This window comes from Musca autumnalis, unplaced genomic scaffold (assembly GCF_047663935.1).
Source record: "Musca autumnalis isolate F117 unplaced genomic scaffold, ASM4766393v1 scaffold_1, whole genome shotgun sequence".
Taxonomy (NCBI): domain Eukaryota; kingdom Metazoa; phylum Arthropoda; class Insecta; order Diptera; family Muscidae; genus Musca; species Musca autumnalis.
Genome location: NW_027411644.1, coordinates 232390573 through 232417820, shown reverse-complemented (window position 1 = coordinate 232417820; position 27248 = coordinate 232390573). Strand labels below are relative to the sequence as shown.

Genomic DNA, 27248 nt, shown 5'->3' with positions numbered 1-27248 from the left:
CATCATCGGTTCTGTCCATTTTCATTACTGCCACACGACGATTTTATCGTTTTCATACTTCTTTTAAATGGGGAATCTATACTTCCTGTAGGTAATAGATTTTCCGCTCTCAACTTGGAGCAGCTTCCCAGTGGGGTTTCATCGACTCCAATGTTTACTCTTTGTGTTTCTGCCATGTTTGTGTTTCTTGGTCCCAACTCAAAGTCGCTATCTCAGCTCGTAAAATATGCAGTCACGTGAAGATCCCATGGGTCCCTATTTCTAGGTCCATGCGAGGTTTGACGGGAGACCCTTATGAGACCTCTCGTTCAGAGCCAGATCCGTGTTAATCGGGAATGTGCATCCGAACCTACACTGCCAACTTAATGGGACGAGCATTGAACGTACCTTGAGACTTGCCAGGTTTTAACGGGACGGAGGCAACTGTGGCATTAGCCTGGAAGCCATTTCTGTAAGGTTCCACCCCGACATACTCATGTTCCAGAATACCATAGCCGTCAGCCCAGGGTTCATGAATTCCAAATCGTAGTCCAGTAATGCCATAATCAAGATCGTTCTGGCTTGATCTTGATGCCTTTCAGCGGGTTTAATTTTCTTCAGTGTATGGTGTTTGACTAGGGAAACCACGGAGTCGTCACCTCCTTTCCAAGACTCTCTTGAGGTATGCCCCTATGGTTGAATACCTATTTTGGGCAGTATTCACTCGCCCCGACACAGGCTTTCACAGAGCACTTGCACCATTTTGGTACGCTCTCCACACCTGCCAAAACTAGGGTCCGCGGGGTCGTCTGTAAACACGACCTTCAGCTCGTCTATAATGACGACCTTCAGCTCGTCTATAATGACGACCTTCAGCTCGTCTATAATGACGACCTTCTGCTCGTCTATAATGACGACCTTCAGCTCGTCTATAATGACGACCTTCAGCTCGTCTATAATGACGACCTTCAGCTCGTCTATAATGACGACCTTCAGCTCGTCTATAATGACGACCTTCAGCTCGTCTATAATGACGACCTTCAGCTCGTCTATAATGACGACCTTCAGCTCGTCTATAATGACGACCTTCAGCTCGTTTATAATGACGACCTTCAGCTCGCCTATAATGACGACCTTCAGCTCGTCTATAATGACGACCTTCAGCTCGTCTATAAAGACGACCTTCAGCTCGTCTATAAAGACGACCTTCAGCTCGTCTATAAAGACGACCTTCAGCTCGTCTATAAAAACGACGTTCAGCTCGTCTATAAAGACGACGTTCAGCTCGTCTATAAAGACGACCTTCAGCTCGTCTATAAAGACGACCTTCAGCTCGTCTATAAAGACGACGTTCAGCTCGTCTATAAAGACTGCCTTCAGCCCGTCTATAAAGACTCCCTTCAGCTCGTCTATAATGACGACCTTCAGCTCGTCTATAATGACGACCTTCAGCTCGTCTATATATAATGACGACCTTCAGCTCGTCTATATATAATGACGACCTTCAGCTCGTCTATAAAGACGACCTTCAGCTCGTCCATAAAGACTCCCTTTAGCTCGTCTATAAAGACTCCCTTCAGCTCTTCCATAAAGTCTCCCTTTAGCTCGTCTATAAAGACTCCCTTCAGCCCGTCTATAAAGACTCCCTTCAGCTCGTCTATAAAGACGACCTTCAGCTCATCCATAAAGACTCCCTTTAGCTCGTCTATAAAGACTCCCTTCAGCTCTTCCATAAAGTCTCCCTTCAGCTCGTCTATAAAGACCCACTTTAGCTCGTCCATAAAGACTCCCTTCAGTTCGTCCATAAAGACTCCCTTCAGTTCGTCCATAAAGACTCCCTTTAGCTCGTCTATAAAGACTCCCTTCAGCTCGTCCATAAAGACCCCCTTCAGCTCGTCCATAAAGACTCCCTTCAGCTCGTCCATAGAGACTCCCTTTAGCTCGTCCATAGAGACTCCCTTTAGCTCGTCCATAAAGACTGCCTTCAGCTCGTCTTTAAAGACGGCCTTCAGCTCGTCCATAAAGACTCCCTCCAGCTCGACTATAAAGACGGCCTTCAGCTCGTCTATAAAGACTCCCTTCAGCTCTTCCATAAAGACTTCCTTCAGCTCGTCCATAAAGACTCCCTTCAGCTCGTCTATAAAGACTCCCTTCAGCTCGTCCATGAAGACTCCCTTCAGCTCGTCTATAAAGACACACTTTTGCTCGTCTATAAAGACTCCCTTCAGCACGTCCATAAAGACTCCCTTCAGCTCGTCTGTTAATATTCCCTTGAGCTTGTCTATTAAAGCTGTTTCTGGTCGTCTGTAAAAACTTCTTCGGCTTGTCTGTAAAAACTCTATTGCGCTTGTCTATAAAGACTAGTTGCAGCTGGTCTGTGAGACGTCCGCCCACTTGTCTATAAAAACCCCCATAAGCTCGTCAATAAATGCTATTTACATTTGTCTCCTTTCTGTTGATTCATTTTTGTATGTCTCTTATAGACACCCTTGCGTTGCTTTGTATCTACTTCGGTTTTTTTTATTAAATTTTTATTGATTTAAATATGTGCCACATAACGTGCTTTCTCAACATATTTTGCCAGCTTTACATCAATGTCATGTATCTTTACATTTTTTCCGATGATATTCTATGACATTTCCAAAAATCCTTCATCAAAGCCAAAAAAGATGAATGGCCTATAATGCGAAGATAAATCAATGATAATTTCCATTTTTCAACACATATTTTCTTATGCATTCATCAAAATCACTGTAAAAGTAAAGAACAAAAAATATTCCATAAATTAATCATCAAATATTGTCGAGAGTTTTGATGGGTTGATAATTGTAATAAAACAGTCGATTCTGGCATGTTGTAATATATTTTAATGGTACATTTAGTTAGTGGATCCCCTCAGTGTTCAATAACAAATCCTTCCCAAGGGAAGGAATTACCCAAAGAAGGGTTTCTCAATCAATTTTGGGTGGTAAGCATTACCGCCGGTTTAATAGTAGGTCAAGGTAACCAAACTCTAGTCATCTTGGCAAATTCACCATTGATTATGTATTTACATTGCGGCAAATCGGCTATTTTCCAGACAGATAACCACTTACTATATTTTGTGGATTATAAAGCTGCCTACGACTTCCTATACCATCAAAGATGTTTAAAGCGATGTCTTAATTTGTTTTTCCCGCAAAGCTTGTTTGTTTAGTACCAACGATCAGACAAGGAGTGAGCTTTTAGTGGCATTTTTTCAACATCTTGCTCGAAAAGGTTACACAAGATGCAAAAACTAAAAGCAGTGTCACAATATCCCCAAAAGCCAAATATTAATTGTTTATGATGACGACATTCAGTACGATATTTTGGTATCTGACACAAAATATATGGTTGCAGCAACAATATACATTTTTACATAATTACAATATAACACTTTGCTTTCAAAATATGTTTACTTCGCCCATAATCCTTCTCTACGTGTAAACAGAAAATATTTCGTATACAAGTAACAAATGTCCCCATGGACAATCATATAGCCGGAGTCAACTGTATATCAAATGCAAAAGATATGAATGATGAATATCCTTTGAATAACATTCCAATGTGTTACCATAATCGTTAAAAGGCTTGTTGAGTATGGCTTTAATGTTCAAGGACTCAAATACAGGACGTTTGTATGGTAAAGTAAAGTTAACAATTCCTCTTACTTTATCATAACAACAGATGTTTCAATAAGAATACAATCTGATTTTTTTCGGTATTCAACAAATATTAATTAATTTCATGCCATCTCCCTCTACACCTTCGACTGGTAAAAAGGCATTTTTACAACAATTTGTTACCCCTAACCGTTTGGGTGAATGTATTTCTTTTGCTTTCGTTCAATTCTTGACATCAATTAATTAAAATTTTATTAATTATATTATAATAACAGCTTAAGAGTGTAAACACATTAAGGATAATTACCTAAGTAGAAGTGGACAAAGTGAGAATTGGAGAAATGGAAAATAACGATTTCGGAGAAAGATAACAAGGCTCAAGCAAATTAAATGAAATGAATATTTGAAAGGCAAATATTCAAATAAATGAATTAAGTAAATCTGTAATAGCTAAGGAGTGTTGGATAAAACAATGTTTTCAATGTGACAAAAATTTAAAAAAATTATGGAAGCAGATTCCCCTCACTTCACTCTTTTAATTTTTTCCTGTATATAATTCCAAAAAAACAATATTTGATGGCGGCCTCAAAAATATTCCTTGTCCTACGTGTCTATTGAAATAATTCAAACAATATTGTTATGACACGTTTATAAAATATATTTTTTATATATATAATTTTTCGAAACTAAAATTCATAATTAATTAAAAATATGTCAATTACACAACAAAAGAAATTATATTATACAATATACTTTGTATGAATATTTAGTTAAATAATATAGTGTAATAACAAAAGTTCGAATAACATTTAACGAAGAACCAAACACCAAAAACTAACAACAACAAACAAAAATTTGAGCTGAGACGTGGTTTGATTGTGGTAAACGCCAGCGTTGGCATTGAAACAGTTGAGGAGGTTGAACAATAACAAATATTTAAACAAATGGTTGTTGGTGTAATAATATTTGTATAATGCTGGTAGTTATTATATAATAAGTTTTGGTTTTCAAAATATGAAAACTACCTTTTATTAACATTTGCATGTGCAGTGTTGGAAGCTCCATTCGTTGTAACAAAATATTTTTAAATCATCAACCTTTAGGCTAACGAGGATATTGTATACACTCGATACGATAACAAGTAAAAAAGTATAAGTCAGCTATATGTGGCGTCAGAGTATATAGGGCAGTGTTGGAAGCTCCATTCGTTGTAATAAAATATGTTCATATCCTCAACCTTTAGGCTAACGAGGATGTATACACTCGAAACGATAACAAGTAAAAAAGTATAAGTCAGCTTGCCAGAGAAATATCCTCAGTCACACGATCCGAGACATGACATTAAACTGGATTAAATTTTGCATACGAGGTACGTTGAAGCAATGCACCAACATAGTCTATCTTGGAACTTAAACTAATTTTGGAAGTCATTAATTTCGATTGTTGTTTGGCTACCCACACATATAATTTCACTTTAAATTGCGAAGGCTTTGCGGAAGTATGTATTTAACGTTTTTAAGGCACCACATACAAATTTCAATTTCTTCGGCTTAACTTGACATACTACCGCTGTAAATTGGCTAAAATAATACTAGATATTAAACATGTGATGTGTTTAGAGAATATTTATTTCCATCGCAATCAAATGTGTTGCCATACATTTTGCAATTTTTGCCCACGGGCGGATACCGTCAAACATGCCAAGCTGTTGTTCGAGGATATAGAGAAGACCACTCTCCAGCCGTGTTGAAAACGTCGGATAATCAACTATATGTGCGGACGCCAGTCGTTTGTGGAATTCAGAAACAAGGAGTCCAAAACGAGTAGAATAAAACAGGGAGTTCGCCAAGGTGGTGTAATATAAACGGAACTGTTTAAAATGAAATTCCACGCACTCCAGACGGCATAGAGATCGTAATGTATGAGGATGATTGTACGATCTTGGCGTCGGTTCCTATCGTCGACATAGTTGACCTAATGCAGTTCTCCCATCTGGGGAATATGAAAATATACGCAGTTAAATCCACTACTACTAGAGTTGGGCAATCTAGTTCCTGGAGCGGATCGATCTTTCTAGTTCCTTTTCCTAAAAGGAAATAGTTCTTTAATATAGTTCCATAGTTCCAAATAGTTCCGAGAGCGATATAGTTCAATGAATCTTTCTCTTTCATCGTTCGTTCTGTTTCCTTCGTTCCAAATAGTTCCGAGAGTGAAGTAGTTTAACGAATCTTTCTTTTCGTTTTCATCTTATGGTGGATGAATTGACATACAAATAAACAAATTTCAGCGATGTAGCGAGGATGTTATTTATGTTTATTTAACAATGTGACGGCATCTGAATGATGAACAAACCGAAAGAGAAAGATCGAAGTGAGTGTGGAATTAAAGGAAGAACATGAACTATACAAATGAAACGAATTATATGTTCGGCTGGAACTATATGAACTAAAGGAACTATATAAATGCAAGAGCCGGATATAGTTCCAATAGTTCCTTGTGCGGAATAGTTCCTTGGAAATAGTTTTTTTTCGAACCACACAACTCTAACTGCCACACTGTTCACCAGTTGGACGGCTGAAATAAGGCTCCCACTGGACAGAGTGGTCGATGGTGTATTGATTCCGATCACTAACTACGCCAAAACATTTGGTGTAACGTTCGATAGCATCTTTAAGTGGTCCGAGCAAGCAACAGATCGGTAGTGGGATTCTCTAACGCATTTTTTTGGTTACCGACAAAACTTGGTAAATTTAAAAACCAAAAATATGAATGAAAAGCACAAATAAATGTTGACAACACTGTTGCTAGCGGTAGGACTTCGCAACAACTTTATTTTGGTTGCTAACTTACCGACAAATTCCGTTTCTTACCGAAAACATAATCATTTTAATTTGACCGATGTTTGTCAGTAATCAAAAATGCCTTAGAAAATCCCACAACAGAAGTGGGAACAAGTCGCTGACCGGCAGCACTTGGGGTGCTGACAAAGAAACCTAATTGACCTCTTACAAAGCAATAGGCCGGTCTGTGTCTTTGCAAGCTATGCAAATGTTAGCGATACGCAGTGGAAGAATATTAAAACCTACCAGAATGCCGCCCTGAGGACTACAACTGGGTGCCTCTTCATGACACCAGTGGGTGATCTTCATGAGGAGCTTAGGTGTTATCACAGTGAACGCCCCAGTCACGATTTAATGGACGGGCTTCCCCCACCCATGCACCTCAGGAGAGATCTTCTTTATCTAGATAGAGAGGTCCAAAGGTAAAAACGGGAACGTCTAGAACAATGCGACTATCAGGCAGGCTTGGATAGCATTCACAGTGATGCCGTCGCAAAGGTAGTATAGGTAGCACCCCCATTTATCGCAGCAGAAGAACGCCAGCTGCAGCCATCACAATTTGTATTGGCCCGGATTTAAAAAAAAAAAAAATCTAAATGTGTGTGGGATGTACCAGACGGAGTGGACTGATACGATGAAAATGTGACTATTCGAAATCATGGTTTCAGACAATTTGGAGCCTGTCTGACGGATCTACTGATTTGGTTGAACATTTTGTTCTCGTCGTATCCCAGCAAAAATTTTGGAGCCACATGAGCCGAATAACCCATTACAATGTTATGTAAATAAGTTAATTTTTGCATTACCAGTAAGCTGATAAATAATGGTTTATTTCTTAAACGTTTTACAAGGCAAAACTACTTACTGCACTCCTTATCAAGTAATGAGCACTGTGGCACAAAGTGTGTGTCTCCGTCTGCACGCGATTTTCTTGTTAACAAAATAAAGAATGGTTGGTGGAGCACATGTAAGCGTTTAAAAAAACCTTACTTTTAGAACGCGTGTTTGGCACAAATCAGAAGTTCGTATGATCAAATCCAGCAGAGAGCAAAATAAAATAAAATGAAAGTGAATATGAGGGTGTTGAAATTAAAAAAATCCAGTTCATCTGTTCTAAAATAGAACGTATCGCTTGTGCTTTGATATCTCTAAAGCTCAACAAAAACGTTTTTGAGTTTATGAAGCACTATAACATTTCAAATCATGATTGATCTTGCACAGAAAATAAGCACTGATATCTAGCCCGCTGTTTGCAAAGTATGGTCCAACTACTTGTTTTAGTTTTTGTGTAATAATCTTTTTAATAGGGGAAGTCAAATGTCATTCGCCAACTTAAAACGAGTTTTGTCGAAACTGTATTTTTTGAAATCTGTCAGTCTTTGAGTAAATCATCATAGAATAATTAGTTATTCTAGTGGTTACAGAATAACTAGTTATTCAATGCGACATGCCCTTGTTAAAATAATGAAATAGTAGGGTGTTTTTTTACCAAGAAGTACTATAAAGAGCCATTACTTGGTTATGATTTTTTTATTTTTGCTGTTATATGGGATCGATCGAATTTATAGCGTAAAAAATAATTGGGCGCATATGCATATTATAAATAATAAACAAAAAATATTACGTTTTTTTTGTTTTAAATGATACAAAAATTCAAATAATTGCAAAAGCACGTGGTTACAAACAATGTCGTTACAAGCTCTTTGGTATGTGGTATATTGCCTTATTATTGAACAAGAATATTTGTTTGAAGATTCAATGACTTGGTTTACTTTTATTTCGTATTCCGAAATATTTAATTCGTGGAATATGATGAAAATTATACCCGTTTTCACACTGACTCACTCAACAATGTTTGCATTGAGAAACTTTCACAGTTGTTACTGGGGTAAAACAATTTGGTTAAACGGAAAAACCGCAAAAAGTAAGTGACATGCGAAATGTTACACAACTCCCAATCAAAAGGGGGAAAATCATTCATTACTAATAATGGTTTTCTCTTTGTTTTTCAAAATTTATATTTCACCCCAAAAAGTTTTGTATTTCTTTGATTTTACAAAAGTATTAAATTATTTTTAAATTTAACAATCAATGATAGCACGTTCTGCTTATGTATGCGTCTGTGGTGTTCGCTTACATTGGAAGTGTACGAATGTGTGTCTGTTGTTTTTTTTTTTCTGGAAAACACCATTGTAAAAGTTTCCTTTGTATTAAACAAATTACAGACAAACAACCAACACCACATACATCAGTACAATATACTTACAGAAAAAAGTACAACAAACAAGCAAAAAGAAGAAATCCCCATGAAAAGGGAAATTGTTATCGAAAAACTATTTCATTTAAACAATACAACAACAAAAAGAAACAGAATCATTGACAGACGTGCTTTGGAATTTCCAATTTTCAAACTATTTGTTGTGGCCCACAATGTGTACATACCCAGCAAACCAAATGACAGATGTCCGATGCATTTGGACAATTTCGGTGCTCTTGAACCAACTTTAAATGTCAATCCATTGTTCTAATTTGAACTTTTATATCCCAATAACTGTAAAACCTACGAAATTTTCATAAAGATCAATCTTGTAGCGAATTTTCATAGCTATAATATTTTCTTTAGTCATGTTTCGATAGAACTTGCGGTTTCCAAGCAAAATCGCGAAAACCTAAAAAACCCATTGAACCGCAATTTATTTAAAAAGCGATCCAGCTATTTTTTTGTTTTTTGATTTTTCTCATCTATGAACATTGTAGTTTCAGAATCCGCCAAAACGTCCCAGGTGTAAGCACCTTCCATTTAAAGTTGCTTCAAGAGCACCCTGAAAATCGTTCAGATTTCGCTCCGAACTCGATACGATTTTTCGTAGGGGAATTCGTTCAGATTTCGTTTCGATTTCGAAGTGAATGTCCGAAGAAAATTTCCCTTCGAATATATCAATGTTTTTCTTCCGATTTCAGTACGAATTTGGAGCGAAATGTCGGAAACAAATTTCCATTCACACAACAACCACCTGGTTTCATTTTAGTTTGTTGTCAAAAAACAATGTTATTGGTTATAAAATTCGCATATGCAATTTTTGAATATTTTAACAATAAATACATATATATAATTCAAGCTAGTACTGATAGACTCAACATATTCGTACGCTACAATCTTGTAGCGAATTTTCATAGCTATAATATTTTCTTTAGTCATGTTTCGATGAAACTTGCGGTTTCCAAGCAAAATCGCGAAAACCTAAAAAACCCCTTGAACCGCTATTTATTTTAAAAGCGATCCAGCTATTTTTTTGTTTTTTGATTTTTCTCATCTATGAACATTGTAGTTTCAGAATCCGCAAAAACGTCCCAGGTGTAAGCACCTTCCATTTAAAGTTGCTTCAAGAGCACCGTGAAAATCGTTCAGATTTCGCTCCAAACTCGATACGATTTTTCGTAGGGGAATTCGTTCAGATTTCGTTTCGATTTCGAAGTGAATGTCCGAAGAAAATTTCCCTTCTAATATATCAATGTTTTTCTTCCGATTTCAGTACGAATTTGGAGCGAAATGTCGTAAACAAATTTCCATTCACACAACAACCACCTGGTTTCATTTTAGTTTGTTGTCAAAAAACAAAGAGGTTGGTTATAAAATTCGCATATGCAATTTTTGAATATTTTAACAATAAATACAATATATAATAATTCAAGCTAGTGCTGATAGACTCAACATATTCGTACACAAAGTTTACATTTTAAAAGTTATAGTACTACAAAATGATAACAACATTGAAAATAATTAGAATGTTTGAAATTACAATATTCCAATTAAAAACATAAAAAGAAAATTTGATCAATAAAAACGGCGTCAGAGAAAAAAAAATCCTTCGATTTCATACGACATTATTTCGAAATTGTTCAGAATTTTTTACGAAGATTCGGAAGGCACCTCCGTTTTTCCTAAAACATTATTCCGAAATAGTTCAGAAATCTGTACGAAAGAAAAAATCGCTTTCCGAATTTCCCAAGAATTTTCTTCCGATTTCGTTCCGAAACCTGGCCGAAAGCGATCCGATTTCGCTCCGACATTTCGTTCCGAAATTATTTCAACCACTTCGTACAACATCGGACGTAGCATCCGAATTTCGTACCAATTTCTTTACGATGTGGGTACGATTGGTTTGCTGGGTATATACATATGTACATATGTATTTTTGGAGATCTTTTTCGTATCCAGCATCAAAAGTTAACTTTAGGATTTTTGGTAAAGGATTTGTATTGATTGATGGATGGCTTTTATTTTTGTTCTCAGACGAAATGTCAACAGTTTGTCAGTTTTGAAAAAGGATTAAATTCAAATGTCAAGGTCAAGTGGCGAGGACAAGAGTCTGAAATATATAAGTAAAAATATGTAGGCAGATAATTGTCACTTCTTCCAGCAGAAATATACCCTCAGCATATTGTTACGGAATTTTCACGGTTTTACTTGGAAACTGCAAGACCTATCAAAATTGAACTAAATAAAATGTTGTAACAGTGAAAATTCTCTACAATATTGTTCTTTATGATATTTTCGTATGTTTTACCATTTTTGAGATATGGAAGTTCAAATTGGGAAAATTTACTGACTGTATCGTCTCCTTACAAAACAATGTCATGACGGCAATTTCCCAACTTAAATTTATATATCTCAAAAATGGAACAACCTAGGAAAAAATTACGAAAGCCAATCTTGTACCGTTTAGCCAATCTCTTACCGTTTTCAAGCAAATCGTGAAACCCAACAAAAAAAATGTGACCTGAACTTCTATATCTCAAAAATGGTAGAACCTAGGAACTTGCGATTTCCAAACAAAATCGTAAAACCTAAAATAAACCTAAAATGAACCATGTAGTGGACGTCCAAAAACAGCAACAACAACAGAAATTGTAGCCAAAGTGCATGATATGGTATTAAATGATCGACGAATAGAAGTGCGTGAAATTGCTAATATCATGGGCATCTCAAATGATCGAGTCCATTTAATTTTGCATGAAGAACTACAGATGAAAAAGCTTTCTGCAAGATGGGTGCCGCATTTGTTAACAGTCGATCAAAAACGCATAAGAATGAACATTTCTCAAGCGTGTTTGGATTGTTTTAAGCGAAATAAAATGGATTTTAAGCGTCGTTTCATAACTGTTGATGAGACATGGATCCACCACTATACTCCAGAGACAAAAGAACAATCCAAACAATGGACTGAAGCTGGAGGAAGTGCCCCAAAGAAGGCAAAAACAATTCAATCGGCTGGTAAGGTTATGGCAACGGTTTTTTGGGACTTCAAAGGTGTTTTATTGATTGACTATCTGCAAAAGGGTAAAACAATAAATTCAGAGTACTATTGAAACCTTTTGGATCAATTAAATGTACAAATTCGAGAAAAACGTCTTGGCTTACAACACAAAAAAATAATTCTTCATCAAGACAACGCACCAGCGCACAAGAGTGTTTTAACAATGGCTAAAATCAACGAATTAAAGTACGAGTTACTTGACCACCCACCTTATTCTCCTGACTTAGCTCCCAGTGACTTTTACTTGTTACCAAATTTAAAAAAATTCCTTGCTGGCAAGCGTTTTACCTCAAATGAAGATGCAATTACAGTTGTAAACCACTATTTTGAAGACCTTTAGGAAAACTATTTTAATCAAGGGATAGAATTGCTAGAAAAGCGTTGGACTAAGTATATTGAAGTTTCAGGAGATTATATTGAAAAATAAAAATATTTGTGAAAAACTAACTATTCTCTTTCATTGATAGGCTAAGAAGTTTCCGAACCGCCCTCGTACGATGCAAATGTACCCCATCGAAATAATGTTCTTAGACTAATCATATGTTTTGACGAAACCCGCGTCAAACAATTTCGAGCGCATTATAACTCACTAACAGATCAACAGATTTGGTCCAAATGTTGGATCTCGCAATATTTTGTCCAAACTGTAAGTCGTATCGGAAACTTCCACCGCAAGACTTCCAAATGTTTCCCTAAAAATTGAAAACAATAACTCTCTAAAATTCAAATCGATTTTTTCGAGGCTAGATTAGCTTCGAATATGGATTATGGTTTGACCGAAACTTTGAACATCCTAAAATTACTTTCAAACGTACATAAATCAAGTAGCAAGACGGTCTATTTGGGGCAACATCTTCGTACATCCCTCACAAAAGTTTACATAAGTGTAGTTTAAGAGCTTTTCGAGGAGCCATTGCACATTTTGACAAACTGTACTCCTTGCGGTCTTGTTAACAGCGATATTGTATTTTTCGTGATTATGTCTATGGTTATGTTAGGATTGGCCCAAAAGCTATAAATCTTACGGCGACCAACTTAGTTGGCACTTTAACTATAAAAAGGAAGAACTTCCAAAATTAGGTCCACTTCCAAATGGACTATATCAGTTGGTTCTTTCAGGTATATTCTGTACAAAAGTGCAAAACTTTTGCGCTTTCATCGAAGTCAACATGAGGGTATATCCCCAGCAAAAAAATCCTCCCAAAATAATGGGTTTTATAAGGGATTTTTGGCAGCTGTAACTACTTATAAATCCCCCTATTAACACTTTATTTTAACAAGAGCATGTCGTACTGTATTACTAGTTATCCTATGGCCACTAGAAATCTAGTTATTCTATAGACACTGCAAGTTAAAATAATATAATAAGATAAAAATTTATATATTTTTTTATTTTTATAACAGTTGAGGAGGAATTTGTTTTCAATTTCAACACATTTCATATTATTTTATTTAGAACTTTGCTGGATTTGAACAAACGAACTTCTGATTTGTAGCCGAACACACTACACACGCACGTTTAGGGTTGTTTAAACGCCTAAATGTGCTTACATGTGCACCACAAACTGTTCATTGCTTTTTTTTTTGAACACACAACCCTCCGATTTGTAGACGGGCACACAGGCTCTGTGCCACCGTACTCATAACTTAGTAAGGAGTAATATAAGTAGTTATTTTTGTTTACATTACTTTGAAATTGGTTACATAATGACTAACGGATCCGAATTTTTGCTGGTTCTCTGGGAACAAACCCGACTGTAAATTTTTTACTTGTTTTCCAGAAAACAAAAGTTCTGATTTTTCTTAAGTTTGCCTTCTTGTGCCGACAGAAGTGATTGTTCTTTGGAAAGTCATCGGGAAAAACAACCATTGAAATATCAGATGGCGTTTTTCGACGTAACCTATTTTTCTGGAGTTGGATAAGGGTTAAAATGTAATTTTTTATGTAATTTTCTGAAGTTAGTGTGTGATATTTATTTTCACCACTGTTTGCATGGAGGTTCTCCCACCAAAAGGATTTCCAAAATCATTATTACTGACGATATTTTAAAAATTATACCAATAGCCTCGAATTATAGAAAATCTTTCGGAAGGTATTCTCTGCAGGGTTTAGAACCCAAAATGCCCAATAAGAACTAATGTGTAGAATATTCTGGGATACACCAAAACGTAAATCTATATAGGTAATATTCTTTTGAAAGACTTTTTAGTTATTGGAAAATTGGGTTAAAAACTTTTGTATGGGGCATGGTACAAATACACAGGTAGCCGCATCGGCAATTGTTGGTAACATAAGGTGTCAAAATTTGACATCAATTCAATGCAGTTGACACATTATGTTACCATCAGCTGGCATGATAATGCTACCTGTATTATTGTACCATGGTATGGGGACTATACCGAAAGTGGTCTGATATGGTTCATTTTCAATTCTAAACATCCAAATTTCTATGTTTTTTCTAAAGTATTGTGATCTCTCTCTGTATTGAATGTATGTATTTCGTGGCAATATTGCATATACATAAAATCAACAAAACCCCCTTTAAAATAGCTTTACGTAACGATACAAAACATTTTTAATTTTCATGATTTTGGTCATGGTGCCATAGGGATTATTTACACCTCTCGGGCTATTTGCTCAGGAAGTATGAAATTGTGTCAGAAAAAACTTGTGAAGGGAACAGCCAATACAAGTGGTTGCAAAAAGAATCAAAGCGATTCGGGGCAGCTGTTAAACTTCATTTTTCCGAAATTTTGTGTTTGAAGTACTCGAAAGAGTAGTCCTATGTAGTGGTCCAATATATAAATATATTCGAACTTGATATATGCCTCATAGAAATATTACGTTGTGCAAAGTATGGACTAAGTCGGGAGTTATCGTGCGCACCATTTTAGTGAAAAGTTTTGAACTTTTGTGGGGAAAATGTGGACTGAGATTGCCATCTTCGAACTTAAACTAAATTTGAGCAAAATATTACGAAGATCACATTTTGACAAAATCGGCTGATCTGTTCGAAAGTTATCGTGCGCTCAATCCATACAAACAGACGGACTGACAGTGCTAAATTAACTCAAAATTGTCTGAAACGGATTTCGCCCAAACATACTAGGTGGACTAAAACCGTTTTTTCGATGAGGAACAATTTCGGTCGCATCAAAGTGTATATACACTAGGCCGGGGCGATTTGTATGGAAGGAAAAAAACCTTAATGGGCCCTTCGCGTATGTGATTCCTGGGACTGAACTGAGCAAAAAAGTCCACTGGACCATATGTCTACCGCGAAAATCGAGCCTCCCGGTTTTGACTTGAAGTATTTTATTGAGGTTTTTTGAATATTTTGGCATATAACAGCCAAGCCATTGAGATTTGCGACCCAACACAAAGGCCAGTAATTGTATTGGTATGAATCACCCACTATAATTTAGCCATTTATTAACCAATTTGAACAAATTTAACGTTATAAAATAATAAAACGAAGTGACCCAACCGAACCAAAAGTATTTTCGTTGTCCAAGGGCCCCAACACGATAGAATTTTGTAACAGAACGCTTGAATATTTTTCTGGTCAACTTTTGTAGCACAATGTCATTTATCGATTTTTGCCGACAAATGTGCACTATATCAAGGCCAAAACTGCCTGAAGGAGCATTCCAATACTTTTGTACTAGAGAGTTCTAAATTATTGTGTTGGCTACAATTTTGGCCTTTGTGTTGGGTCGAAAATCTCAATGGTTTGGCTGATATATGCCAAAATATCCAAAAAACGTCAATAAAAAACTTAAAGTCAAAATCGGGAGGCTCAATTTTCGCGGTAGACATATGGTCCAGTGGACTTTTTTGCTCAGTTCAATCCCAGGAATCAGAAACGCGAAGGGCCCCTTGTGGTTTTCAAATCGCCCCGGCCTAATATACACAGAGGAAAAAATGTCGATTCAAAATCAACACCATATGGTGTCAACATGAACACTAGGGTTATGAATTTTTGACGTTTTTTCTCAAAAATGACTTCCTGTAGTGAGAATGAATGAACTTTTGCCTATTAATGTCTAAAATAACATTCATTCCATTTTATTAAAAAACGGTTCCGCACAAACCATTTGAACTATTTTTTTTTTTTTTTTAAATGCTATGACGTGAGAAAAAAATTTAAAAAATATTTCCTGTTGCACGAATGAATGGCCTTTCCTATTAATGACTAAAATAACTTTTATTCCATTTAATTTTTAATGATATATGAAATAATGTTATATATAATATAAAATAATATATATGTAAAAAATTAGTGAGAAACAAACGGTTATGTCATTTTAGCTATAAAATAAATATCGGCTTACAATGACTTCAAAAAATTTTCAAAATTTCTGAAAAATAAAAACTTTATGAGCTTTTTGTGCGGAAGCTTATTTTATCGAATCACTTTAAAATTAAGATTTTATGTAATCTTAGATTAAAACTCATCTAAATATCATACAGGGATACGAGATTGTAAAAAAAGTCATAACCCTAATGAACACAGGCATGCTCACTGCCGTTGTCATTTTTTGAATCTGACTACAAATGGTGTCAATATGAGCACATGCGTGCTTAATTTTTAATATTTCGACCACAGTCGTGCTCACTCACGTTGTCAATTCTCGAAACCGTTGACACCATCTCGTTGTCAAATTGACAACCGGGTTGCTCCTTTCGACCACAAATGGTGTTGATACACTATCGACAACGGATGCGGTCAGTTTGACCACGTATGGTGTCATTTTTTCTCTGGGTGTACTCTCTTTAGGCTAAAGGCTGAGGCTGATTTAAAAAATTATTTTAGAAAAAATCTGTTCGGCGTTTTATACACATTTAGCAATTATATCATGGAGGTTATTATAAATGTCACAATTTCAAGGACAATAGTTATTCTATATATCATACTGATATATACCGTACTGACGAAATGCCGTTTAAAGGCCATGCGCGTTGTTTATAGATTTGCGTATTTAAATATGTGTTCTTAAAATAATTTCAATATAAGATTTTGTATTGGTCTAACAACTGTGTGTATATGAAAATGCTGTAATAAAAAACAATCAATCGGCTTATGACATTGTAAAGTTAATTTTTGTATTTGCTTTCGATTAGACAGATAAAACTGTTATTAATAAATATTTGTTGTTTAAACAAGTGTCAGTATCAATGCTTATTATCCAAATAGCCGTCAGCAGCAGAGCAAAGCAAAATCATTGACATTAATAGGATTTTTTGTAAAGCAGAGATGCTTTTTTGTTGTGTTGTTGTTATTTTTCGAAGTGGTTAACTGTTTCCTCCCGCATTTAAAAATCGTAATTACAATGTAATCACTTTAATACGCTGTGAAAGTTCAACGTGTTCAGTTGCTTTTTTTCGGAAGCAACGGCAAAAAAATTGACTTAATTTATATAATTAGTTTATTCGTGTCGTTGATTGTTTTGTTTTTTGTTTTTTGTTTTGTTTTTGTGTTTGGTGTGGTCGTTTATTATTTTACAACATTTAATGTAAGAATATATAATTCATTGTTTGTTTTTGTTTTGTGGTTAAATTTCAAATAATAAAACAGAGAGGGAGAAAAAAAAACTAAATAATAATTGCAGTAATGCACGTTATTATTTTTCAATAATCCCTTTGAAAACTAAATGCAATGACCACAATATGTCATTTTAATGGTTTAGAGGTTTTATTACGTTTGTTTTTTTGTTAATTTCGTTTAGTTTCATTTCGGGTGAGTTTACATTGTGAAGTGATCGAATTAGCGAAAACAATAATTATTTGTTGCCTTTGTTAAATTAGAATTTAATTTTTGTTTTGTTTTTTTTTTTTTCAGGTAATTATACAAAATTATATGTGCATGTCATTTAACTGAATTTGTGGTAAGTCTGTTTTATACATAATCCATATTAGATAATCTGCATTAAAATTATTAATACTTTATATATTAAAGTTTAATTTAGTGTATAAAGTTATAAACAATTTGTTTCATAAAATCCTGCATAAATTTGTTGAACAACAAGCCGGTCCCAAGCCCGTTTGAGAAAGGGAGGATGATCTTCTTTCCAGTAAACATAGTACATCTTTGAGACGACCGACATACATATTGCTCATTTACTTAAAGAGTGACATCTCAAGTAATCCAGTTTCGAAAAAAAACTCGTTTTAAATTGGAGATTGAAATTTGACTTCCCAACTTAAAAAAAATATTACACAAAAACTGAAACAACTACTGGGACCATACTTTGGAAACTGCTGGCCTCAGAAAAAAATCCTTGTTTATACACTCCATCATAATATGGAGGGTATAATAAAATTTGTCATTCCGTTTGTAAAATTCTAAGTCGATATAACCATGTCCGTCTGTCCGTCCGTATGTTGAAATCAAAATAAAGCTCGCAATTTTAGAGATAGAGCTTTGTGATTTGGTATAGAAGTTTCTATTACTATTAGGATGTTTGGTATTGTAAATGGGCTATATCGGTCCACGTTTTGACATAGCCCCCATTGAACATTGAACCACCCGATTTTCGGTATTTTGAAGGTTTTAGCCTCATTATCACACCGAAATGACTAAAATTTGCTACTTAGTCTTCGTTGTGGGTACAAAACTTCCTCCAGAAATTTGTCGGTATAGGTCCACGCCTTCATATAGCCCTCATAGAACGGTACCTCCCGATTTTCGGTATTTTGAAGGTTTTAGCCTCATTATCGCACCGAAATGGCTGAAATTTGGTATTTGTTCTTTGTGTGGGGTATTAAACATTCCATATGAAATTATTAGATATAGGTCAACGTCTTCATATAGCCCCTATCGAACGTACCTTCCGATTTTCGGTGTTTTGAAAGTTGTGGTCTTAATATTCCTCAGAAATGGCTGAAATTTGATGCTTTGGTCGGAGAAAACTTTCCCCTAGAAACTTGTCGGTACAGGACCACGCCTTAGTATAGCCCCCATAGAACGGTACCTCCCGAATTTCGGCATTTTAAAGGTTAGCCACATTGTTTACCGAACTTGCTGAAAATTGTTCAATTTTACTTCAATACAATTCGTGGTGGAGGGTATAACAAGTTCGGCATGGCCGAACTTAACGCCGTCGTAACTACTTACAAATCCCCCTACTAACCCATAATTTTAAGAGGGACATGTCGCACTGGATAACTAGTTATACGAAGTTGAAAAATAAGCTAAAAAATCTGTTTTTAGAACAGTTGAGGTGGAAATTGTTTTTAGTTGCACATACTTCAACCGATTCGGTCCAAAATGTGGCTATCGTAATATTTTGTCCAAACTTAGTTTAAGTTCGAATATAGGTTATATCGGTCCACTCCTTTCGGTACCTTCCCCACAAAAGATCGAAAATGTTCGGAAAATTTGTGCGCACGATAACTCTCGAACGGAGTAACCGATACTTTGCACATTGATAAGGTTCCCATATGGACTCTAGCGGTCCACTCCTTCCGATACCTACCACATAAAATTTCAAAAAAGTTCAGTTTAGGACTTGCTTTCGAATCGCTTTGGTTTTTGTTGTAACAACTTGTATTCACCGCCCCCCATACGACGCTACAAATTTCATCTGGGGCTAGTCACATACTTCCTGAGATAATAGCCTGAAGGTTGTAAAAAAACCCCTGTGACACCGTGTGAAGTGGTTGGAGCGCAAGAAATCTCTCGAACGGATCTGCCGATTCGGTCCAAACTTTGGTCTTAGTAATATTTTGTGCAAACTTAGTTTAAGTTCGAAGATAAGTCATATCGCTTCACTCCTTCAGGTAACTCCCCCCACAAAAGTTCAAAAATGTTCGGAGAAATTGTGCACACGACAACTCTTGAATTAAGTTACCGATGTTTTCCATGCTTTGCCCATCGTGCAACCCTGTAGGAAATGTCAATAGTGAATCTATACTGACTTACTACTGACATTGTCAACAGTACTACTGACAAACTGTAGACAACTAATGTAATTTCCTATAGACATTTTGTATGAACGTGTCATTCGAAAGTCAGTACTGACAATGGAACTAGTATGTCAATAGTAAGTCAGTAGTTCCTGAGGAACCATGTGTTGACATTGGAGGTAGTAAGTCAGTATAGACAATGGAGGTAGAGAGTCAATATAGACATTGGAGGTAGTGAGTCAATAGTACCAGATTTTCAATACTAAATTTTTTAGCTTATTTGGAACTTTTCATAGATAAAACAGCTATATAGTACGTTTAATAAGAAGATGAAGCTACACATTTGTTTAAATACTATATTTCATTAAAGAATAAAAAAATTATTTGAAAATGCTAAAAATGTACAAATTGCGTATTACAGTATTTTTATCTTTTTAAATGGCTAAGCCAAAGATTCCACATAAGTAGAAATTAGTAAATAAAGGCAATGTTTTCAAGGCTGCTTAAAGATTTTAACATAGCAATAATAAAAAACGTTTTCGTCTTATTTTCTTGGCAAAGTCGCACCAATCACTTGTCTGCTTAAAATAGTTCTTCTTCTGTTGCACTTAACGTTTTATCAGGCGATTCGCTGAATGTTGATATAACATCTAGGAATTGAGAAGAATAAGCATGTATAAATAAACATAAATAAAAAATATGTCCTTAAATTTGCTTGCCTATTACAGCTGTATAACATTGGAAAAATCTCACAATCGATTTATGCCAAATAATTCTTCAACATTGTAATTCATTATTATACTTGTTATTGAAATTATATGCTTTAAGTTTTCACGATATTTTATTGATTTTTACAAAAACACTTTTTTCACCAACCGCAAAAATTATTTTACGCCAAACAATTAAGAAAATTAAAGAAAGGATGCTTCGTTGGGCTATCATCTGTCAATATACACAATGCTTCTTCATATTAAGGTAAAGGTATCAATAGTTGACAACCTGGTGACAAAGTGTTGACTTATTAGTAGACAAAGTGGCGACATGTCAACACATGACCCCACACTTCCTACAGGGAATTTCTACTATACTTAGATAAGGTTTCAATATGGACTCAATCGGTCCACTCCTTCGGGTAGCTCCCACACAAAATTTCGGAAAAGTTCAGTTTACGACCTGCTCTCGAATCGCTTTGATTTTTGTTGTAAAAAGTTTTATTCACAGCCCCTCATACGACGGTACAAGTTTCATCTGGGGCAAGTCCACACTTCCTGAGAAAATACCATGAAAGTTGCAAAAAAAAAAAAAAAAAACTGCGATTCCGTCCAAAATTTGGCTTTCGTAATATTTTGTCCAAACTTAGCTTACGTTCAAAGATAATCCATAGCAGTCCACTCCTTCAGTTGCCTCCCCCACAAAAGTTCAAGAATCTTCGGAAAAAATGTGCGCACGGTAACTCTTAAAGGGAATGACCGATTTGGTCTATACTTTACACATCCTAATATATCTACCAGATATAGATCAGGTTTGAATATGGACTATATTTGTACACTCCTTCGGGTACCTCCCACACAAAATTTTGGATAAGCTCACTTTAAGACCTGCTCTCGAAACACTTTGATTTCTGTTGAAGCAACTTGCATTAGCTGCCTTAGATACGACGGTAAATATTTTTTCAGGGGCTTGTCCGTACTTCTTGAGGAAATATCCCGAAAGGTGTAAAAACCCCTATGGTACCATATCGCTCATTTACTCAAAGAGTGACACATCTCAAAAAATCGAGTTTCGAGAAAAACGCGTTTACTTAAAAAGATTATTACGCAAAAACTAAAATAGCTACTTGAACCATATTTTGCAAACAGCTAGCCAGGTATCAGTGCTAAATTTCTGTGCAAGATCATGCATGATTTGGTGTGTATTGGTGTTTCGTAAACTCAAAAAATTTTTGTGTTAAGTCTCGCGAAACTCGTAGTAAATGAGCTGTAATTGCCCGAGTTTTAGAGATACCAGCATGAAAATTTGACAGAAGATAAAGAAGAAGTTGGAGAAAAAATAGAAATTGCTAACTCAGAAAACTCATTTTTTGAGTTATGCCATTCTTTGAGTAAATGAGGGATATGTAGTGGCTGGAGAGCTCGAACCAAATACGGCGTTAGTCCATACTTTGGATATCGTAATATTTCTTCGAATATTAGATGAAATTCGAAGGTGGTGCTTATAGGTCCACTCCCTTCCAAAAGTTCGAAAATATTCGCTAAAATGGTACGCGCGATATCTAATAGACGTAGCAACCCATTTGGTCCAAACATTGAATCTCTAAATATTGTCGAAACTTAGTTTATGTTTAAATTTGGGCCCTATCTGTCAAATACTTGGGGTACCACCCACACAAATATTTAACATTTTTGTGTGGTCTGTTCGAGGATCCTTTGGACATTTTTACCGAAGGTTTTCCTAGTGGCTCTGTTTACAGCAATATTATGTTTTGGGTAGGCTAGTATGGTTAAAAAAACCTATCTATCGATATAACCGTCATTTATTGAACTTCAATCTTATTCATATTTTTGTCGGTTTATACGGCCAAAATGTTGAAAATCCCCTAAATACATAAGTTTTTTTTGGAAAAAATGTATTTCAATCCACACGGGCTGAGGGTATATCTCTGTCGGCAAAGTCAACTGATACTTTTTTACGTGTTTACTTATAATGTCGAATATCACTTTCCAACAGCAAAGCCTCACTTTTAAAATAGAAAATCCCATCTTTACAATGATGCAAAGTAGGTTGGCGTAGGTAGCCAAATAACGGAGATATCGCAATAGTCGGTAATACATCCCATTTTTTTCATTTTTTTGCAATCACGCTACAGTTCGCAATTTTGATCGGATCGTCACGAAATTTTGCTGGGTGATGGAGGTCCTAGAGCTGAAGAAGCCTATTGATTTTGGTGATGGCCGGATCATATTCAGGTCGGAATGGGCAAAAAACTTATTTTGAGAAAAAGTCAAGGTTTTTTTTCTAATGCGAATATCTCCGCTTCTATTAAGAGTATTCCAAAAGCAAAACCTGAAAGTGAAAACTTTACCTTTACAACAATGCACAGTAGGTTGACGTATGTGGTAAAACAACGGAAATATCGCAATAGTCGTTAATCCAACCCAAGTGTTAATTTTAGGGATTTCTATTATAATGGCGAATATCACAGCTTTGGCTGGTGGTCTTTCAAAACCAAAGCCTGACTATTATATTAGAGAATCTCACCCTTACAAACATGCAAAGTAGGTTGGCGTAGGTGGTCAAACAACGGAAATATCGCAATAGTCGGCAATGCATCCCATTGTTCCATTTTTTTAATCACGCTACAGGTCGCAATTTTCTTCGAATCTTCACGACATTTTGAGTGTTGATGGGAGTCCCAGAGGTCGGATAATATGCAGGAGTCGGAATGGACAAAAAAAAGTATGTGGGGAAATACAATGTTTTATTCTTATGTGAATGTATTCGCTTGTAGTAAGGGGTATTCCAAAAGCAAACCCTGTCAACGGAAGAATAATATATCACCTTTACATTGTTGCAGAGGAGGTTGGTCAAATACTAGAGTGATCAATACCAAAAGTGGCCAAATACTAGAGATATAAACCACTAAGGAAAAGATCAAAGTCGGGCGGGGCAGATACCCTACACCACTGTGAATATGTAAAATATTAATCGGAGCTATATCCAGATCTTAACCGATTTTGATATAATTTGGCACATTTATTTCCAGACCGAATTCAGTCACACATTCCAAATATCATTTAAATCGGACTTATATATCGTGTTTGGAGCAGAAAATACACGAAATCGGCCGAAAATATATATGGGTGCTATATCCAAATCTGAACCGATTTCGATATAATTTGGCACATTTATTTCTAGATTGAATACAGTCACACATTCCAAATTTCATCGAAATCGGAAATATATAACGTGTTTGGTACAGAAAATACGTGAAATCGGCCGAAAATATATATGGGAGCTATATCCAAATCTGAACCGATTTTCACCAAAAGCAATAGCGTTCTTCCTATGGCTAAAAAAGTTGTAGTCCCCAATTTTCATCTGAATCGGACAAAAAATGCGACCTGTATGTTGCGAACAAAAATACATGGACAGACGGACAGACAGACGGACGGTCACGCATAAATCGACTCAGAAAGTGATTATATGTATATCCCCACTGTGTGGTGTGGGGTATAAAAAGACGCTCAGATATACCAATTTGTGGGATTTTATTTTCTATGCGGATATCTCTGTTTCTGTTGGACATATTACAAAGGGACAGCCCAATAGTGAAACTGGACCATCTGAGTTTTAAATTGATACCAAATGCGTTGTCATTGATAGTAAAATATCAGAGTAATTGTAAAATGTGCTACGCTATCCCAATTTTAATATTTTTAAATATTTATTTTAATGACAAATACCTCAGCTTCTCTTCTGCAAACATTTCAATCAGTAGATTGTCGACAATGGTCAAATATAAAATTATTAATTATTTTGGTTTGGTTATTCGGCCCCGTCCCGACTATAGCCTTTGCTTACTTGTTATTTATGAAGATAAGTTTTGCGAAAAGTGGATTTTGCTTGCGTAAACAGGTTTAAATCTGTCCCAAGGTAGAAACGTCGTACTATAATTATCTGGGTATATAGTGCTCCCGACTTATACTTTTTTATTTATCGATCTTCTGATAGTTTCGGACCTTGCACCTTACTTCCTCTACTGTCATTTCCGGCTTCTTTTTATCCCAAATAAGAACACAATACCTTAGAAAGCCGTTAATGGCAATGACTTTGTAACAAATAAACAAACAAATAGCCAACAAACTAACTGTTTTACTCATATGGTTGGCTGCCTGCCATCACATATGGTTATAGCCGCCGTTAGTAGTCAAAAGCCATTAAGTTGTTGCTTTAATGATTGTGTTAAAGTTCAAGTCAACACTTGTCTTCTGCATTAGAATTTGTACTAATTCACCCACCCAGAACAGGTAGTTGTTGTTATGTTGTGAGAGGGGTTAACCAAGCAATTTCCAACAAAATAAACCAGTAAACTTTCTACCTTACTATGGTGTCTGAAGCTATGCTTCAGTTGGCTACATAAAAAGAGTTGGGTTTCAAATTGTTTACCTTTTCAACGTGTTACTCTATAATAGGTTAAATAATTTTGAAATGAAAAGAAATCATATAATAATAATTAACAAACACAAGCTATGACAGCTTGAGCGTAGAATTAATTTTTGTGAGTTTTGTGAATGGTTTCTAATGGCAGTGAAGCAGAGATATTACCGTAGTTAACCAACAAATTTTGTAGAACTATGAAAAGTTTACCGAAAATTAAGGATATGTGAATGCAGGAATATGGGTTTGAGTAATTTGAACATTTAGAACACATTCAAAGTAATGATTGCTCAACGAATGTCAATACGTAAGCATATTCATGCGTACAATTAGTAGGTTCAAGTGCATTCCTTGCTTAGGGCAACACCTTCATTTATTTTTATCTAAACCAATTTCTTCTTAGTTATTTATCGAAGTGCTGTTTTCACTTGGCGTTTAATTTAAATAAACTAATTTTAATATTTTTTATATTTCCTGCTCTTTTTTTCCTCTGTCTACAAAACTAAATATGCAAATATGTATCTATGTACATATGTATTTATCTGTCTATGTTTTTTACCAGCCATACATTTTCCACTTATTCACTTATCTGTCTAAGTACGTCTAACCCTTATGATAATTATATAACATCGTCATCATCGTTATTACCCACCAACCAACCAACCATCCATCCATTTAGAAGCCATGTACGAAAGGGCTGTAACTTTTCTAACTTCTGCTAAGCTGACACTTTTATGTTTGTTCAGCGTGTTTTTTTGTTTGTTTGTTTTATTTGGATGTTTATTTTTTAAACGGATTTTCATTACTAAGCGTTGACATGTTTAGTTTTAGTTAAACTTGTGTGCGGTTTAGAGTTCAAAACTATTAAATTTCCAACAGACCTCAAACAAAAAAGTCAATGTCATGCCATGTAGATTTATCTGGTGTTGAAATTCACATGGCTAAACATGTCTAACAGTCGCAGGCCATAATTAACTTTTCCACTCTGCGAGTGTCAAATGGCAAAACTGCCATAATTTTGTTGGATTTTTTTTAATGGGAAGGGGTTGTTTTGTTTTTCAAGACATGTATAGAAATTAAACAAAGAAATGGATTTACATTAAGTCAAATAAGGCTTTGTAATGGCATACAATACAATATTTATATCTTGAGCCTTTAGGCTAATAAGAGTATATACACGTTGATGCGATCAAAAAATGTCCTTATCGCCATAATTCGTTCGCCGTTTCAAACAATTTTAGTCGAATTAAATTTGTCCGCCCGTCAGAATGCGTGATGAGCACGATTGATTTCGTATGGATCAGCCGATGTGGTCTCAACTTAGATTAAGCAAGAAATGGACCATGTCGATCCACTCTTTTCGTCGGATAGCTCCCCCACAAATGATAAACTTTTTTCGAAAAAAAGTAGTAACCGATTTGGTACAAACTCTGTATATCAAATATTTCTTCTAGACATATTTTTCACTGTGTGTAATTTTTTGAGTCAAGTTTTATTTATTAATATTAATTAATTTATTATTAATTTAATATTTTCAAAATATTTTTGCTACTTTTACCATTAAGAACCGCTCATGGACATTTCGAATGTTCCAGAAAGTTGTTTGTTGATGCCGTTGCTACATTATTGTAGTTGGTTGTTTTCATGAATATTGAACGGTTTAGTATCTGTGGACCAGAACCAGAGAAAACAGGATTAAAATCCCATTTGCTTTGCTATTTTGACCTTTAAGCATCGTCTATACATAGCTCGTATGTTCTAGAAAGATGTTTATTGAGATCTGAGGTACATTTGTGTAGTTGCTTGTTTGTTTCAAATTTAATCGGTTTGATAGCTGTAGACCAAAACCCGACAAACAATTTTAAAAGAAATTTGACTTTGGCGATTTTGACCTTGCAGATGAAGTGTTCATAATGTTCCTTAAGACAAGAGCTACAACTTTGCCTCCGACATAAATTCAAATTTACTAACGGTTTGGAAGATATAGGCCTGACTAAATGACCCTTTTTACATCAAATCCTCAAACATTGGGAGGGCTATAACCGCGAAAGTTGATTAGATAAGAGAAAACGGCGAGACACGTGTCCTCTCTTCTATCACGCTGTGGTGTCAGAATATGGTTAATAATTTTTGTGTTGCACAGTGTATATATAAAGATCGAACATATTGGTCCACACCTCCGAGTACACCACAGACAAAAAAAATTGCAAACGTGTCAAGTCTTAAATCGTTTTGAGGTTTTTTGCAGCAGCCTCGCAACCCTTCTTGCCACGATACAATTTTTCAGGGGCAAGCCCATACTTGTAGAGATAGTTACCCAAAACAACACACCTGACCGGTACCAACTAAAATTACTGATGAGCACGATAACTTACAAATTACGAATTCGATTTGGCTAATC

The 27248-nt window shown here is 35.6% G+C and overlaps 1 protein-coding gene across 4 annotated transcripts in view; it reads left to right on the top strand.

The window, feature by feature from the left end:
* Positions 1-27248, top strand: part of LOC141389204 (uncharacterized) — a 642359-nt gene that overhangs the window by 211999 nt on the left and 403112 nt on the right. Inside the window, exons 1-2 of one of the 4 annotated variants that reach the window (XM_073960368.1) lie at positions 17302-17522; positions 17625-17670. The exons of 2 other annotated variants lie outside the window; for them this stretch is intronic. The gene's annotated coding sequence lies outside the window, so the exon portion shown is untranslated. Of the gene's footprint in view, positions 1-17301; positions 17523-17624; positions 17671-27248 lie in introns of those variants that run through there. One more of the 4 variants, XM_073960369.1, reaches the window with a different exon arrangement.